This window comes from Phyllobates terribilis, unplaced genomic scaffold (assembly GCF_046119375.1).
Source record: "Phyllobates terribilis strain yellow unplaced genomic scaffold, ASM4611937v1 Scaffold_5__5_contigs__length_657084704, whole genome shotgun sequence".
Lineage (NCBI taxonomy): Eukaryota > Metazoa > Chordata > Amphibia > Anura > Dendrobatidae > Phyllobates > Phyllobates terribilis.
Genome location: NW_027362765.1, coordinates 466,605,080 through 466,624,200, shown reverse-complemented (window position 1 = coordinate 466,624,200; position 19,121 = coordinate 466,605,080). Strand labels below are relative to the sequence as shown.

Below are 19,121 nucleotides of genomic sequence, written 5' to 3'. Positions count from 1 at the left end.
GCCTGTTGCTGCTTGGCTGCTTGTAACTGATGTGGTGATATCTGAGATGGAGGTTGAACATGAGGAGGAGGAGGAGGATGATGCGCAGGAGCTGTACACTGTGGGGTCAACTCTGACTGACATAGGGCCCGCAATCCTCGGTGTGGGGAGGATGTGTTCCGTCCCAAGGTCCGACTGGGTCCTGGCTTCCACTATGTTTACCCAGATTGCCATCAGGGAGATGTACCGTCCCTGGCCACAAGCACTTGTCCACGTGTCCGTTGTCAGGTGGACTCTCCCAGTAACTGCGTTGTTGAGGGCACAGCAGATGTTTTGGGACACGTGCTTGTGTAGTGCAGGGATGGCACACCGGGCAAAATAGTGTCGGCTGGGGACCGAGTACCGAGGGACGGCCACCGCCATAAGGTTGCGGAAGGATTCCGTCTACACCAGCCTAAAAGGCAGCATTTCCAATGCAAGCAGTCGTGAAATGTGCGAATTTAGGACTGATGCCTGTGGGGCGTTAGCTGCGAATTTCTGCTTTCGTTCAAAGGTCTGGGATATGGACAATTGAACGCTGCGGTGGGACGTGGACGTGGACGTTGATGCTGTTTCTTGAGAAACTGCCATAACAAGTGAAGACTGAGAGGAGGGGGCATCTTTGCATGCAGTATGGACAGGGGATTGCCTTGCAAACACAACAGGGGGTTCTATTGCTCGCACAACAGCGAAAGTAGCAGTGGTGACACCTGCTGACACTGGTCGTGGACCCTGGGGTTCGCCCCACAAAGTCGGGTGCTTTGCTGCCATGTGCCTGATCCTGCTGGTGGTGGTCAGGCTGGTAGTTTTGTCACCCCTGCTGATGCTGGCATAGCAGGTGGTACAAATGGCCTTTTTGGGGTTATCAGCAGAGTCTTTTAAAAAATTCCAGACTCTGGAAGACCTACAGGTTATACTGGCAACGTCCCTCATGTTGGTATTATGGGGAACTGTTGCCTGCCTTCTGTGTACGGCCATCACACTGCTTCTTCCTGCCTGTTGGGGTACTCTGCCTCCCTCACCCTGTGTGCTGCTGGCCTCGCTCTGCATGTCCTCCTGCCACGTTGGGTCAGTTACTAGATCATCCACCACCTCCAACTCCTCCTCTTCCACTTGCGCCCCACGATCCTCCTCCTCACTTCCTGGCAATTGTGTCTCGTCATCGTCCACCTCTTGTGACAAATTGCCAGCATAGACTTCCTGTGGCCGTGGCTGTTCAAATATTTGGGCATCGCTACATGGGATCTCCTCTTCCACCACTTCAAGCGGAGCAGCCGAGGGGCACAAATCTGGAAATGGACCAGTGAACAGCTCTTCAGAGTGTCCAAGTGTGGGATCAGTTGCTGTCTGACGACACTCGGCATGGTGGGAGGAAGGAGCATCAGGGTGAGGAGGAGTATGTGGTCGAGACTCACGACTACTAAGATCTGACCGTGTGGAAGACAGACCGGAGGTGGTGGTGCCCAGGTAACTGGAAGTATTATCTGCTATCCAATTAATAACCTGTTCACACTGATCAGTTCGCAATACTGGTGTTGTTCTGTGCTTCCCTAGTAATTCGGTCAAGAAGTGGGAGCGAGAAGATGTGGCTGTTGGTTGTGGTACATTTTCACCTTGGCCACGGCCCGTCCTCTGCACGCACCATCACCAGAACGTCCAGTGCCACGTCCCTTACCACGCGCCTTGCCCATTGTAAAGGAAGTAAAATAGCTTACACTCACACTATCAATGGAAAAAGGGTAATAAAAAGTAGATTAGAACCGTGGAAGAGGAAAACCACAGTTCTATTTCTCTGGCCTACACCCGACTCTTTTAAACAATCTGAACAATCAGGGAGAAACTATTACTGTTTTTCTTTATGGAAAAAATACCAAAAGCTGAATAATAGAGATTTTTTACCGTGGAATGGCAAAACTACAGTTATTCTTTACTGGGGTATACCAGACAATTTTAAATAGATATATTTGCGGCTGAACAGTGAGCGACACACTCAAACTGTTTTTTTTTTAGATAAAAATGGCCCAAAAGTGGATAATACAGAGGTTTGAACTGTGGAACTGCAAAACCACACTTGTATTTCTCGGGCCTACACCAGACTATTTTCAACAGATATATTTGTGTCTGAACAATCAGGAGACACTACTGTTTTTCTTTACAGCAAAAAATGCAAAAATGCTGAATAATACAGAGATTTGACCCGTGGAACTGCAAAACCACACTTGTATTTCTCGGGCCTACACCAGACTATTTTCAACAGATATATTTGTGTCTGAACAATCAGGAGACACTACTGTTTTTCTTTACGGCAAAAAATGCAAAAAAGCAGGATAATACAGAGATTTGGCCCGTGGAACTGCAAAACCACACTTGTATTTCTCGGGCCTGCACCAGATTATTTTCACCAGATATATTTGAGTCTGAACAATCAGGAGACACTACTGTTTTTCTTTACGGCAAAATATGCAAAAAAGCAGGATAATACAGAGATTTGACCCATGGATCTGCAAAACCACACTTGTATTTCTCGGGCCTACACCAGACTATTTTCAACAGATATATTTGTGTCTGAACAATCAGCAGACACTACTGTTTTTTTTACGGCAAAAAATGCAAAAAAGTAGGATAATACAGAGATTTGACCCGTGGAACTGCAAAACCACACTTGTATTTCTCGGGCCTACACCAGACTATTTTCAACAGATATATTTGTGTCTGAACAATCAGGAGACACTACTGTTTTTCTTTACAGCAAAAAATGCAAAAAAGCTGGATAATAGAGATTTTTTACCGTGGAACAGCAAAACCACAGTTATAATTTACTGGTGTATACCAGACAATTTTCAACAGATATATTTGTGTCTGAACAATCAAGAGACACTACTACTGTTTTTCTTTACGGCAAAAAATGGCAAAAGCAGGATAATACAGAGATTTGACCCGTGGAACTGCAAAACCACACTTGTATTTCTCGGGCCTACAGCAAACTATTTTCAACAGATATATTTGTGGCTGAACAATCAGGAAACACTATTTATTTTTTTTACGGCAAAAAATGCCCAAAGCAGGATAATAGAGATTTTTTACCGTGGAACAGCAAACCCACAGTTATAATTTACTGGTGTATACCAGACTATTTTCAACAGATATATTTGTGTCTGAACAATTAGGAGACACTACTGCTGTTTTTCTTTACGGCAAAAAATGGCAAAAGCAGGATATTACAGAGATTTGATCCGAGGAACTTCAAAACCACACCTGTATTTCTCGGGCCTACTCCAAACTATTTTCAACAGATATAAGTGTCTGAACAATCAGGAGACACTATTATTTTTTTTCTACGGAAAAAAATGCCAAAAGCAGGATAATAGAGATTTTTTACCGTGGAACAGCAAAACCACAGTTATAATTTACTGGTGTATACCAGACTATTTTGAACAGAAATAATTGTGTCTGAACAATCAGGAGACACTACTACTGTATTTCTTTGCGGCAAAAAATGGCAAAAGCAGGATAATACAGAGATTTGACCCGTGGAACTGCAAAACCACACTTCTATTTCTCGGGCATTCACCAGACTATTTTCAGCAGATATATTTGTGTCTGAAAAATCAGGGAGACACTATTAGTTTTTTTTTTACGGCAAAAATTGCCAAAAGCAGGATAATAGAGATTTTTTACTGTGGAACAGCAAAACTACAGATATAATTTACTGGTGTATACCAGACTATTTTCAACAGATATATTTGTGTCTGAACAATTAGGAGACACTACTACTGTTTTTCTTTACGGCAAAAGCAGGATAATACTGAGATTTGACCCGTGGAACTGCAAAACCACACTTGTATTTCTCGGGCTTACACCAGACTCTTTTCAACAGATATATTTGTGTCTGAAAAATCAGGGGACACTATTAGTTTTTTTTTTACGGCAAAAAAGGCCAAAAGCAGGATAATAGAGATTTTTTACCGTGGAACAGCAAAACCACAGTTATAATTTACTGGTGTATACCAGAATTTTTTAAATATATATATATATATTTGCGGCTGAACAGTGAGCGACGCACTCAAACTGTTTAAATTAGATACAAATGGCCCATGGAACTGCAAAACCACACTTCTATTTCTCTAGCCTACACCAGACTATTTTCAACAGATATATTTGTGTCTGAAAAATCAAAGACACACTTTTTTGGGGGGGCGGGGGGGATGGACACCAAAAGGTTAATAAGACGGGTATTTGTACAGTGTGAAGGAGGAAAAAAACAGGATTTAGATGAAAACAAGGATTTTTCCTGGCCCCCGAGACCTGGAGCTAAGTCCAGCACTTTCAGCAACAGGAGCACACAGGACTGTAATTCAGCGTTTTGCTGGTATAACCACTGCGTCTACTGTACTGCCTGCCTGCCTGCCTGGGATGAATATTAGTCCTGAGAAGGACTGTTTGTTTGATCTGGCAGCCTTTACAGACCCTACACTAACTATTTCGCAGGATATATCTCTCCCTAAATCAGCAGCGCTGTCCCTACACTGTCTGATCCGGAGCAACTGTGTCCAAGATGGCGGCGCCCCGTTTTAAATACTCGAGGTGACGCTGTGCGGCCAGCCAATCACTGTAATGCCCACAAACAACATGGCTGCGGCATTACAGTGACTGGCTGGCAATCCCTGCATGTTTATTGGCTCTGTAAAGAGCGCCAAACATGCAGGGCGGAGACCCGAGCTCCTGCCCGAGTAACCCGGAAATGCTCGGTGCTCGCCGAACATCCCGAGTAGCGTGATGCTCGGGCGAGTACCGAGCAGTGTCGAGCACGCTCGCTCAACACTATTCAAGTCCCATCAGCGAACATTGACTTTTTTTTTTTATTATTATTATTATTATTACAGTTGTAAAAGTCACTTATCAAAGTCACTTGTTAGAATCACTTGTTAAAATGACTTGTCAGAATCACTTGTCAAAATCACTTGTCAGGATCACTTGTCAGAATCACTTGTCAAAATCACTCGTCAGAATCACTTGTCAAAATCACTTGTCAGAATCACTTGTCAGGATCATGTTATGATCTGCAACATAAACTAAGGAAAGAATGGGAAAAGCTGTCCCTACGGTAAGGCTATGCTGAATCCCTAGGATGTAGCGGGCAGCCTTTTCCTTGTGAACAGACCCGCCTTCGTCCTCGGCTAGTCTGAACGGAGACCTATAGAATAAAGGGAGGGGTCCCTAAAAGAACTAAGGACTGGGACAAAAATGGGATACCTCCTAAACAGAGAAGTTGTTGCAGAACACAAAAAGACAAACTGACAAAAAGTACTAGAGGCCCCAGAGGACCAAGCAAACTAGACAGAGATAGGTACCGAAGCACCTGGCTAGAGAGACAGGCAAAAAATACTGAAGTCCATCAAAGCCAGAAGGGCGGAGCTGGAATATATAGGCAGCTGGTCACGTGACCGCAAAACACAAGATAGCAAAAACTAACAGGAGGGTTCTAACAGATCACTTGGCCGAATCACTTGTCAAAATGACTTGCCAAAATGACTTGTCAGAATCACTTGTCAAAATCACTTGTCAAAATCACTTGTCAGGATCACTTGTCAGACAGGGTATTTAGCCTCAAACTGACATCATTCTGATGTTTGATTTTGATATCTGTTCATGTCCTAAAATGGACACTGTACTAAGGCAACATTCACACTTTCAGTATTTGGTCAGTATTTTACATCAGTATTTGTAAGCAAAAACCAGGAGTGGGTGAGAAATACAGAAGTGGTGACGTGTTTCTATTATACTTTTCCTCTGATTGTTCCTCTCCTGATTTTGGCTTACAAATACTTATGTAAAATACTGACCAAATCCTGAACGTGTGAATGTGGTCTAATACTGATATATTTGTAAGTGCAACACAATCATGTCCCCAACACATTTGTCAAAATAAAGACAAAGATAAAATACCCCATCCCTTTAAAACTGGAAAGCTGCAAGTAAAAACAAGGTTTATAATACAAAGTTATTTGTTACTTTGGAGTAACCGTCTTATTACTTAAAACATGAATAGCTTTAGGTTTTTACATATTTGTATTTTTACCTATAAGCTGACCACACCATTTATATGACAGATTTTGCTCCGAAAATTTGCTGCTTCCCTTCCAGTGCTCCTCTTGGCAGGTCATACAAGGTTCATATAGCCCAGATCACACTTTGCATTTTGATGCAGATTTTACAGGCAGGTTTTTTTTTATTAAGAGACTTATAAATATTTCATTTCTCGTTAGATTTCACTCTGCTTTTGGCTTATAAAAATAAATAAATAAACAATGCATGTCCAAACTGCATCAAAATGCAAAGTTTGACCTGAATCTTACCGGGCAAAAAAAATGAATACGTCTCTTGGATAAATATAATCTAAAATCTTTATAATAAGGAGAAAAATGGAGCCTTAAACTGCTTAGACCAATTGTCAAAATTTTATTGCATATAAAAATTAAAATCCATTACAAAACAACCCACATAGAAAAAATACATGAAAATGTGATAAACTCAGACCTCGGGCTGTAAGTAACCGGTGGCACCAATTACATATATGTCATAATAGATAGAGGGTATGCCCCAAGAGCGTTCCTATAGACAGCATATATTAGTAGTGTCTTATGAGTCCATGAATCTTACCCTAAGCCAGAGGGAGAAAGTTATAGTACCTAATACAAATGTTGAGACCTATCCCAGTAACTATCAATAAGTTCAATGGAAAACATATCCTTAAAAATTGGACTCATGGACATACCCAAAGGTTAAATATGGATGCCAGTGGAACTGTCAGCCTGGTGAAGGGATTCCCCACGTCCCCTACGCACGTTTCGCTTGTATAAGTGACCGCTTCATCATGGGGGAATGACATCTCTATTACTCATCACATTGACCTGAGATCCAATGATCTTTTTGAACAGAAAAAATGACCAGAACCCCAACCAACCCTTTATAGTCAAGGGGGTACATCCGCCCAATGTTTGTGTTGACCACGTGACAGTTTGGCTTCCTGTATGAGTTGCATTTTCTGTTTCTAAACAGATCTGAAAAATGGATTTCTAATCAGAGGTGTGAACCTCGCCTTACCTGAGACTTCTATTCTCTGCACAGAGGTCATTATTTTATGCAATGGGCAGTGGTGTCAATAATGTATCTACTTGAGGATGGAAGTTACCATAGTCTGATTGACCTAGGACTATAAATTACAGTTTTTGAAGCTCATACATATGATCATTTGTATAGAATTGGCCTCTATTCTCACTTCTTGTACTTCTGATGTCCCTTTTTTTCTTTTGGATTCTGGTTGAATACTAGAAAAGAAAATCTTGTCTTGTTATATCACACCTCCAATGTGCAGACTTATTGTTCCCAGGATGCATTAATTCTAAGGGAAAATTATTTGTTTGCATGACACCCATAGTAGCCAAAAAAACGCATAAAAATTCACAGCAATATCAAAACGATATTGCTGTGCACATATTCAATATTTTACAACTTCTTTTAACTGTTTCACGGTTCTGAAACTTTGGAGTCTGTATACGAAATAATATGTTCATTCTTTGGGGCGGCTTTCAAGCTCTCTCAATAGAATATACAGGAAGAGACGCCGACAGCGGAGCCACCATGAAAAAGACCGCCTTATGAGAACATTCTCCGGCTTTTTTCTAAAACGGCTTTGTGAAAGAAAACGCCCCACTGTCTGATTGAAGTCACTGTCTACACATAGGCAAAAAGCTACAAAAATGCTTTAGAAAGTAACCTCTTCAAAAATGCTTGAAAAAAATCTTCAAAACCATTTCAATAAACGCTTACGGAAGCAAAAACTCCTCAAAGAAGGAGCCTTTCCTGAAACTGATTCCACTGGAAAACCCTTCATTTTTGACCGCCTCAAATAAACTCTGTGCACACAAAGCCTAAGGTTGGTGTTTATGAGGCCGAAATACAGGCATAGGACTCTTATAGCAATGCATGTAGACTTTTCTATTAATGCTTCTAATTAAAAAGTCGAAATGAGACTATAAAACTAATGTTGGAACATGAAACGATACTTTCAGGACTTTTTTTTAAACCTTTATTTAAATTAATTTCTGGTCTCTCCACTAATAATTATGTGTACAGAAGTATAATGATTTCATTTAATGAATCATGTTGATAGGGGACTTAACCAGGCTTTATTAATCTTTAACTCATAAATTAAAGCAGCCAAACGATTAGATATTGAATTTATTTAGGTTGCAATTTACATTTCATTGAAATGCCATCTTCACAAACAATGCGCTCAGTAGTTTAATAAATGTCATATTCATGTCATGTTCATAAAGTGGATAAGTAGAGCTCCAACTAGACTGAACTAGCAGAAGCCATATATTCATGTGAATGTCAAAAGTCAACATTTGAATGATCATATTTATGGCATTTATAATAGAGTGCCCAATCAGAACTGCTGTCAGAAGATTAAAAAAACAAAAAAAAAACAAAGCAACAATATATAATGCAGCAGCAAAAACTAAAATGGGTCTTTTTCATAAGTATTTGAAATCCACTCATTTAAAGAGTAACCATTATTTTAATTTCTCATTTCATAAATCAATAGTACACCTGGAAAATAAGAAACTTTGTAATATATCTTATCAGAGAAATCTGCTTCTTTCTCTCCCAGGACTGATCATTTATTCTCAAAATTCTCAATTCCCGGGTAAAATCTGTATTCAGTGAAGACAGATTGTTACATTACTGAGATAGGAGACGACAGTTGGTTTTTATAACATTCAATGAGGAAGGGAGGGTAGGAGAGGAGGGAGGAGCCACAGCTCTGGCTCCTCCCCTCTACTTTGAATCTTATCAGTACCAACTGTCATCTTCTTTCTCAGTAATGTGGAAGTTTGTCTTCACTGAAGACAGATTTTATTCGTGAATTGAGAATTTTGAGAATAAATGATGAGTCCTGGAGGAGAGAGAAGTGGATTTCTCTGATAAGATATATTACAAAGTTGCTTATTTTCGCGTCCACTGCGGATTTATGGAATAAAAATTAAAATGACCGTTACGCTTTAAATTATGGGTGTGGGTAGAGGTGAATATTTACTTTTGATTTACGTATGCTTGACTAGCCAGAGCTCGACTCTGAATTGTCCAGAGCTTACAGCAAGACAATGGGGCAAGGTAAAGCAATAAATGTTAGGTATGCTATAAAAAAATCACCTGACAGATTCCCTTTAACTTTTAGGCTATGTTCACAAATTGTGGCCGAGATGCATTTTTTTCTGCGATTATGGCAAAAAAAATACACCACTAACACAGTTGAAGGGTTAAAACATGCTACGAAAGGATATGGATCTTTTAGAACATTCAAGGATCAAAGTTTGTAGCGTTTTATTATAAAACCACAGTGCAAGTAGAAAAAACTGACAGCACTTCCAATGCAAGAAATAGGTGTGAACAGGTGCTTACTAGGGGAAGCTACCTCCATATACAATTAACAAACAAAGTAGCACTCTGTAACGCTTAGTATATAATTATGAAGTATGAAATATGAATAGAATTACTGCTGCGGAAAATAGAAATAAATGAGAAATTTCTTGTATTGGAAGTGCCGTCAGTTTTTTCTACTCCTATATTTCAGCTTTGACTGAGCACTCCACCCTGATGCCGCAGGTGGTTTTAATTGCAGTAGGATCTTACTTTTCCACACATAAGCAGACGGATGTCCCTTAGAGAGGTATTCACATTGGTAGGTCCTGACATCGAGAAACGCCTTATCGCGGCTGTCAGGTACACATGAATTGGCCAATTTATGCGCTAAGATTTCTCATTTATTTCTATTTTCCACAGCAGTAAGGCTATTCATATTTCATACTTCATAATTATATACTAAGCGTTACAGAGTGCTACTTTGTTTGTTATTAATAAAACCACAATACTTCCAAAAATACATTAAAAGAGATCAAATAAGATGATGCAAAAGATGATAAGAAATAAATGACAATAGAAATAACTGAAAGGTCCTAGACACAAACAATCCTTTGATTCTCTTGTGCTTGCTTGATGGTGAAACAATGAAGACATACCTCAGATCTCAGAAACCAGACATATGTTTCAGAGGTCACTATAAGGCAGGAAAAACGAGTTCCGTGCATTTTTGACGCTTTTTTTGATGCGATTTTGAAGCCTTTTTGTACATCAATAAAGGCTTTTTGAAGCTAAATAAAGTTATTTGGACATTGCTTAAACCCTTGGATTACCATCAGAACTGGGGTGCATATATTGGTTAATTTAAATGATTAAAGAATGTGTTTGTTGTATTTTAAATTAAGTGTTTGCTTCTTGTCTGTGTGTTTATTTAACTCTTTACTTTACTTTAATTAGGTTTGGTCATGAAAAGGTCTGACACTTGTCATCACCAAACAAAAGAGCTAGGTGTCAGCTAATCCCATTAACCCGATCTCATTAGCATTTCTATTCATGTAATTTATGCGGCAACTGTGAGCAGGTATTTTTAGCTTGGGAAGGTGCCATTTGCAAACATGCTCCCTGGCTATAATTAACAGCTCACAGCTGGTTCGTTAGCCGCTGCGTCCCACCGATCAAGACTCAGCAGCACTTTGGACGCAGCGTATTTTTGTTGCGTCTAAAATGCGGTGTTCTAATGCCGCATTTTTTGCTGTCAGTAAATGTGAATCCATCGCATTTAATGACACTTCAATTGGTCAAAATCTGCAGTGGAGACTACGGTGTCCGCTACAAAAATTGACATGCTGCGGGTGAGTTTGGGTATGTCGCCACGGTCAGGAGCCACTGCAAGTTTGACGCTATTTGACGTGTTTATACAGCATCAAACCCGCAGCGTCCAGATGTTACAATATATTGTATGGGATCTCTAGAAATACCATGTCCACTATGCGTGCATCAGAGGCTGTGAATCACCCGCGGACACTGAAATGCAGCACGTCTTTCAGGACGGCAGCATGTCAAATTCTCTTGCGGAGTCGCTAGTCTCCGCAACTGAAATTTGACCACTAGAATGTATTGAATGCGGTAAATATGCATGGTTCAGTGAACGCATGTGGATTTACCTGCGTTCAATAGAATGCAACGTTTTGAACGCAGCAAAAATATGCGTCCAAAGCTCTGTTATGTCCGGATCGTGGGCACAGAGCCTAAGATTAAAAAAAAAAAAAAATGGCGTGGGCTCCCCAGTCATTTTTATAACCAGCAGAGGGAAAGCCGACCACTGGGAACTTAGTAGCCAAGGAAGGGGCCATTAGCCAAAAATGTTCCAAGGCTATTAATATCAGCCCACAGCTGTTTGTTTAGCCTTTACTGGCTAGATTACAGGGGGACACCAGAAAATAATCGACGTAGAGTCCCCCTATAAAATCTAACCAGAAAAGGCTAAACTAGACAGCTGCGGGCTGATATTAATAGCCAGGGAAGGGGCCATGAATACTAGCCCCCTCCGCGGCTATTAATATCACCCCTCAGCAGTTTCAGAAATTTTGCATCCATAGGATGCACCAAATCTGGCGCTTAGCCTCCGCTCTTCCCACTGCCCTGTAGCGGTGGCGAATGGGGTCATGGGGTTGGGGTTCACGTCAGCCTTGTATTGGCGACTGACATGAAGCCCAGGTTAGTAATGGAGGGCATCTATAAGATGCCCCCATTACTAACTGTGTAGTAAAATGGTTGCCTCTTTTTCAATAAATACACAGCCAGAATAAAGTATTTTAATGAAATAAAAAACACACGGTTTTTAATTTTTTTTTATTGTACTGGGTCCGCGAAATCATCAATGTTCGGAAAAAAAAGTAAAAAACAAGCAACCATATTCCTCACCTGTCCGCCATCACGACGCAGTCCACGATTACGCCAACGATTGTCCCATGGCGATCTGGGTCACTTCTATAGCAGTGACTGATGTCACTGCTGTAGAAGACATCAATGTATACTGACAGGGGTGTAAAATCACTCCTATCAGTCTACATTGCTGTGCAGGAGGTCACTGAGGTTCATTAGCTGAAGATCAGCTGTTCAGCCCCGGTGAGCTCTCAACACCATCACCCTGGGAACATTCTTCAGAATGCTTCCATGGCTGATCGCTCACGTGACCGCAGGTCCTGGAAGCACAGTATACTGCTGGGAGTGAGTGCGCTCCCCGCAGTGTACTGCCGGCCACCAGGGAGAGAACATCGCCGGGGACCAGGAGGACTCCGGGGGCCGCCGGACAGGTGAGTATAAGGTTTTTTTTTTATTTTTGCTTTGTTTTTTTCTTTTTTACACCGCTTGGTAGCCGGCTTGTTTGGGAAGACTACTGCTCCTCCCAGCCATACCGCTCTCGCTGTTATCAGTGGGAGCAGCGGTTGGATGAGAAGAGTAGTAGTCCTCCTCTCCCGACCTGGGTAGCACCTGCAGCGCGTTTCTGCCGCGAATTTGCGGCCATTGACTTTAATTGAAACGCATCAAATCCGCTGGTATAATAATTACAGTGGTGGCCAAAAGTATTGGCACCCCTGCAATTCTGTCAGATAATACTCAGTTTCTTCCTGAAAATGATTGCAATCACAAATTCTTTGGTATTATTATCTTTATTTAATTTACTTGCAAGGAAAAAACACAAAAGAGAATGAAGCAAAAATCAAATCATTGATCATTTCACACAAAACTCCAAAAATGGGCCAGACAAAAGTATTGGCACCCTCAGCCTAATACTTGGTTGCACAACCTTTAGCCAAAATAACTGCGAACAACCGCTTCCGGTAACCATCAATGAGTTTCTTACAATGCTCTGCTGGAATTGTAGACCATTCTTCTTTGGCAAACTGCTCCAGGTCCCTGATATTTGAAGGGTGCCTTCTCCAAACTGCCATTTTGAGATCTCTCCACAGGTGTTCTATAGGATTCAGGTCTGGACTCATTGCTGACCACCTTAGAAGTCTCCAGTGCTTTCTCTCAAACCATTTTATAGTGCTTTTGGAAGTGTGTTTTGGGTCATTGTCCTGCTGGAAGACCCATGACCTCTGAGGGAGACCCAGCTTTTTCACACTGGGCCCTACATTATGCTACAAAATTTGTTGGTAGTCTTCAGACTTCATAATGCCATGCACATGGTCAAGCAGTCCAGTGCCAGAGGCAGGAAAGCAACCCCAAAACATCAGGGAACCTCCACCATGTTTGACTGTAGGGACCGTGTTCTTTTCTTTGAATGCCTCTTTTTTTTCCTGTACACTCTATGCTGATGCTTTTTCCCCAAAAGCTCTACTTTTGTCTCATCTGACCAGAGAACATTCTTCCAAAACATTTTAGGCTTTCTCAGGTAAGTTTTGGCAAACTCCAGCCTGGCTTTTTTATGTCTCGGGGTAAGAAGTGGGGTCTTCCTGGGTATCCTACCATACAGTCCCTTTTCATTCAGACGCCGACGGATAGTACAGGTTGACACTGTTGTACCCTCGGACTGCAGGGCAGCTTGAACTTGCTTGGATGTTAGTCGAGGTTCTTTATCCACCATCCGCACAATCTTGCGTTGAAATCTCTCATCAATTTTTCTTTTCCGTCCACATCTAGGGAGGTTAGCCACAGTGCCATGGGCTTTAAACTTCTTGATGACACTGCGCACGGAAGACACAGGAACATTCAGGTTTTTGGAGATGGACTTGTAGCCTTGAGATTGCTCATGCTTCCTCACAATTTGGTTTCTCAAGTCCTCAGACAGTTCTTTGGTCTTCTTTCTTTTCTTCATTCTCAATATGGTACACACAAGGACACAGGACAGAGGTTGAGTCAACTTTAATCCATGTTAACTGGCTGCTAGTGTGATTTAGTTATTGCCAACACCTGTTAGGTGCCACAGGTAAGTTACAGGTGCTGTTAATTACATGAATTAGAGAAGCATCACATGAGTTTTCAAACAGTGCCAATACTTTTGTCCACCCCCTTTTTTAGGTTTGGTGTGGAATTATATCCAATTTTCATTGAAGACAAATTAAATGAAGATAATAATACCAAAGAATTTGTTATTGCAATCATTTTCAGGAAGAAACTGAGTATTATCTGACAGAATTGCAGGGGTGCCAATACTTTTGGCCACCACTGTATACCGGATTTGATGCGGTTCAATTATAGTCGATAAGTTCGAATTTGCAGCAGAAACGCCCGCACAATGGTCATGCTGCGGTTTTTACCACAATGGCAATCCTGAGCGGAAATTTCCACATCATGTGCACAGCTCATCAGGATTACCATTGCAATATCTGGCAGACCTATTAACAAGCATATGTGCACATAGCCTTAACCAATTTCCTACTTAATTTTTTTTTTGTCAAGACAAAGTGACTGTTCAAACCAAGCATAAGTGTTAAGTGTACACTTGGCATGGCTAAACTACTTTTTTTCATCTATCTTCACCTTTCTCTGGTCCTTGTCTAGATAAAAAAAAAGTAAAAAGAAGTTTTCTTCTGGCAGTATATCTTTAACCCTTTCACCCCGAAACCTGTTTTCACCTTCCTGACCAGGTGTCACTTTACACTCCCTGACAGAAGTTACTTCGCTTATCCATGTTATGTAAATAAAAGCTTATGACCTGACGTTAAATTCATCCATTGGTTTTATAAATTACTCTTTTGAAAGCTGAAACCCTCCCAAATTTGGTTTAGGTTAAGAAAATAAATTGACATCAATGTTGAAATATTGTTCATTTAATGAACAAAGAATGGTCAGATTTTGGCAAGGCAAAAGTTTTGTCGCCTGGTGATATAATGCACCCAATCCTAGTTTACATCCTCACTAGTGCTCAGTAAATGATCGGTGAATTAGTGGGTGTGTATAAAAAGATGCCCAGCACCCCAGACCTTCACTTGAACTGCAACTTGAGCTCTGACAACATGCCAAAAATCCACCCTGCGACCAAAGCTTTGATTATCAAGAGGCTGAAGACCAGATCCACTGCAGAGGTGGCTGGCACCTTTAATTGTCAAGTACAAAGAATTAAAAAAAGATTTGAAGAGACTGGAGATGTGTTTGACAAGCCCAGGTCCGGCAGACCCCGCAAGACACCTTCTCAGGTGGAACGTTTGATGGTTAGAAAATCCAAAGCAAGCCCCTCTTCCACTGCAGTGGAGCTCCAACAGGCCTGGTCACCTCAAGTCCCTGTGTCAACTAGAACAGTTTGTAGGATTCTGTCTCAAAATGGCCTCCATGGTCGAATCAGTGCCCAGAAGCCAACACTAAACAAAAGGCAAATAAAAAGCAATTGTAAAGTCCCACAGCCTGCTAAACAGATGGACTCTGGAAAAGTGGCAGAGGGTGGATTTCTCTGATGAATCTTCAGTAGAATTACACCACAGCCGCCTCAAATACTGCAGGAGACCTACTGGAGCCCATATGGATCCAAAATACACCCAGAAAACAGTTAAATTTGGTGGTGGAAAGATCATGGTCTGGGGTTACATTCAGTATGGGGGTGTGCGAAACATAGGGTAAAAATGGCGCCAAAATTTGTCCCACAAATTCTGCTGAAAGTGGCAATACTTCATATGTGGCTGTGCTGTACTGCTTAGCCATGCGCTATTTAGGAACGCTATTTAACTCTTGGAGAACAAATTATCAGAACAAATTATCATAGAATAGTTTGCGGGCTCCATATACAGAGCCCTTAGGTGCCAGAAGAGCAGAATCTCCCCTCAAGTAATAAGCCAAGTAATTGCCAGTAATAAGCAGCAGTGAATTTTGCTGAGTAAAAATTGCATATCTGTCAGTGTAGTTCCCAGTACATTGTAGTGCCTGTACGTTGTGCCCAGCTTGTGCTTCACACTGTAAGGTTCAGAAAGAATGGGGGCATTTGGATTTGGGAGTGCAGAATTTCCCGGATTCCTTTTGGCAGGCGAGGAGCCATAGAGCTTTTCCAGAGCCTTTGTACTACCTGTAATGTGGAATCCCCCTATATTTCCATTGACAGATGACTGACCTGAGTTGGGACTTGCTTTTTTTGTGGATTGAGTTGAAGCTTTTGTTGGGAATATTTTACATAACATTTTAGATGACCTTTATCCTGAGCTCTACGCTGAGCACTTACATCAGGGTTTCCATCTAAATCTCCAAATAACGTGATTCAGATGAAACCCCCGAGGGATGCATTCACTGTCATACGACAGCAGAGTTACTCTGGACTCTGTCTGGCCTCTGTTCAGCGGTGATCTTCTTTTCAGAGGTGCATAAAACTTTGTTGGACCGCGCTTTTATGTATGCCTAAAAGACTGACACTGCTGGATAATAAGCCAGACGGCATCCACACTGTCCCCATTTGCTTCAGTATAGGGAATCTTCCGTCGGGGGTTTACACGGAAACTTCGGTGTAAGCACTCACCATAGAGCGCAGGATAAATGTGAGCTGAGCCTTACTGCGATCTTTGGGAGGCAGAATGAACAAATCAACAGCTGATGAAGAAGTGGTTTTATTTATTTTTTACGCTGTTCCTCGTGCGGTATAAGTGGTTTAGACTACTTTATTCTTCGGGTCGGTGCGATTGACTGCTGTCACACACTAAAAGACGCGTTTTTGTAAAATAACGTTTTTGCATCGCCATATTTTAAGAGCTATAATTTTTCCATATTTTTTATATTGACATAGAGTCATGTAAGGGCTTGTTTTTTGCGGGACGAGTTGACTTTTTTATTGGTACCATTTCTGGTCACATAACATTTTTTGATCACTTTCTATTCTGGTTTTTGGGTGGATGAATGACAAAAACCAGCAATTCACAATTTTTTTTTTTTTTTTATGACGTTCACATTGTGGCAAAAGTGATGACAGATTTATTCTTCGGATCAGTACGATTACAGCGATATCACAGTTATGTAATTTTTTTTATCTTTGCATTGATGGAGCTGTATAGCGGTTTGTTTTTTGTGCGACAAGATGACATTTTCAGCGATTATCATTTTTATTTACATTTGACATTTTTATCACTTTTTATTCCACTTTTTGTTCAGTGGTATGATGAAAAAGCATTGTTTTTTTGCCACTTTTTTTTTACGGTGTTCACTGAAGGGGTTAAAGGGGTTGTCCAGCCAAAAGTGGTAAGTTTGCAGTCACTCTGTGTGACTGCAGACTTATGAATCCCCCCAGTGCAGACACTGTGCGCTGCGGGGATTCTCCGGTATGAGACCCGGGACCGGAGGCTATGTATGCATTATACATACCCCTGGCCAGTGGGCGTGGCCTCGCTCTCCATACACTTGTATTGAGCTAGGCTGCGCCTTCTAGTCGGATGCGCCCACTGGCCATCCACGTCACTAGACGGGGCGGGGCCTCGCTCCATACAAGTGTATGGAGCGAGGCTGCACTGAATAGCTGGGGGTATGTATAACTTATACATAACCTCCGGTCCCGGGTCTCATACCGGCGAATCCCCGCTGCGCACAGTGCCTGCGCTGGGGGGGATTCAGAAGTCTGCAGTCACACAGAGTGACTGCAGGCTTTTCACTTTTGACCGGACAACCCTTTTAACTAGTCTGACAGTTTTATAGGTCAGGTCATTTCGGATGCGGCGACACCAAATGTGTGTACTTTTTTTGTTTATTTTTGTTTTTACATAAATAAATGTATTTATTGGATTAATATATTTTCTTTTTTTTTATTCTTTTATTTTGTGTTTATTTTGTTTTGTTTTGTTTGTGTTTTTAAATTATTTTTTACTTTTTTTACCCTGTCCCAGGGCATCAACTTTTCCTGCCCTGATCGCTGATCTAATACTGTGCATTGCTTTTGCATTGCAGGGAATCAGATCAGCGTCTCGCAGGCAGGGAGGAGGTATGTCAGCTCCTGTTCTGAGCAGGAGCTTACAGGCTGCCATCCCTGGGTGACCCTGCGGACATCTTTGGCCCAGGATCACCATGGATCGCAGTCGCCTTGTGCTGATGGGAGCAGAGAGGGAGCCCTCCCTCTGCGATGCCTATCGATGTCGCTGTCACTATTGACTGGGGCATCAGAGGGGCTAAACATCCGAGGTCGGCCGAGATCCACATTTGATCGCTGCGGCACTCGGCTTGAGCCCGCACGATCATCACGGAGCATCTGTATGGCGGTTTGCTGGAACGCAACTCGTGCAGCGACATACATATATGGCGCATGTCAGGAAGGGGTTAAAGGGAATCTGTCTCCAGGTTTTTGTCACCTAATCTGAGAGCAGGATAATATAGATACCAGCAATCTGTCACTTACTTGGCTGCTTAGTGTAGTTTTTATAAAGTCACTGTTTTATCAGCAGGAGATTAGCACTAGAAGACTATTAAATTTTCTGTCAGGTAGTCAATCATATTCATGAGCACTGTATAACTGTGCCCCCCCTGATTGATCAGCAGATTTCTGTATACACTGTGCATAGGCAGAAAGTTGCCAATCAGTTGTGTGGGCAGGGTTATACAGAGTTTGACATTCAAATAGCTGCTAGATCTGTAGAAGATAAAACAGAGATTTTCTCAAATTGACAGTAAGGAGCTGAGTATGTGACACTTCACTGTAATCAGGGTCTCAGCCCCTACGTTCTACAGCTCTCAAATTAAGTAACAAAAACCTGTTTACACATTCCCTTTTAATATTTTTGTCCTAAAATGTGTATTGACTTTGTAGAAATATTTCTCTCACGTACACTCCTCAATTGTTCTTCCCATTCGGACAGAGGGGGGATAATAGAGCTGCAGTAGATTCCCTAGACTCAGTGTGAGAGTGTAGGAAAGAAAAGTAACCAATGGACATTATAGAATTATTATAACAGTACATCAGCATTAAAGATAAGCAGTGTGTGTTTTCTATTCCCAGGAGATAGTCTATACTATTCTACTGTGCCATCATGGAGTAAGCATTACACTATGGGTTACCCCGAGAACTTTAGTAGTGTGGCAACTGGCTGACAATGCTACAAGAAGTTTAGTAAGTGCATTTTCTGGGAATAATTAGGTAAGTGTTAGGAAATATCCATCTAGAGAACATAATAGGTTGTTTTCAGGGATATGTGAACCAGTTCTTATTTTTAAGATGTTGGCGCATATGGCATAATAACACATGATTATGTCTTATTTTCTATAAACAATTTATT

At 41.5% G+C, this 19,121-nt stretch overlaps 1 protein-coding gene across 1 annotated transcript in view; it reads left to right on the top strand.

The window, feature by feature from the left end:
* The window catches only part of CABCOCO1 (ciliary associated calcium binding coiled-coil 1), a 296,096-nt gene that overhangs the window by 63,378 nt on the left and 213,597 nt on the right, over positions 1-19,121 (top strand). The gene's annotated exons all lie outside the window — the stretch shown is intronic.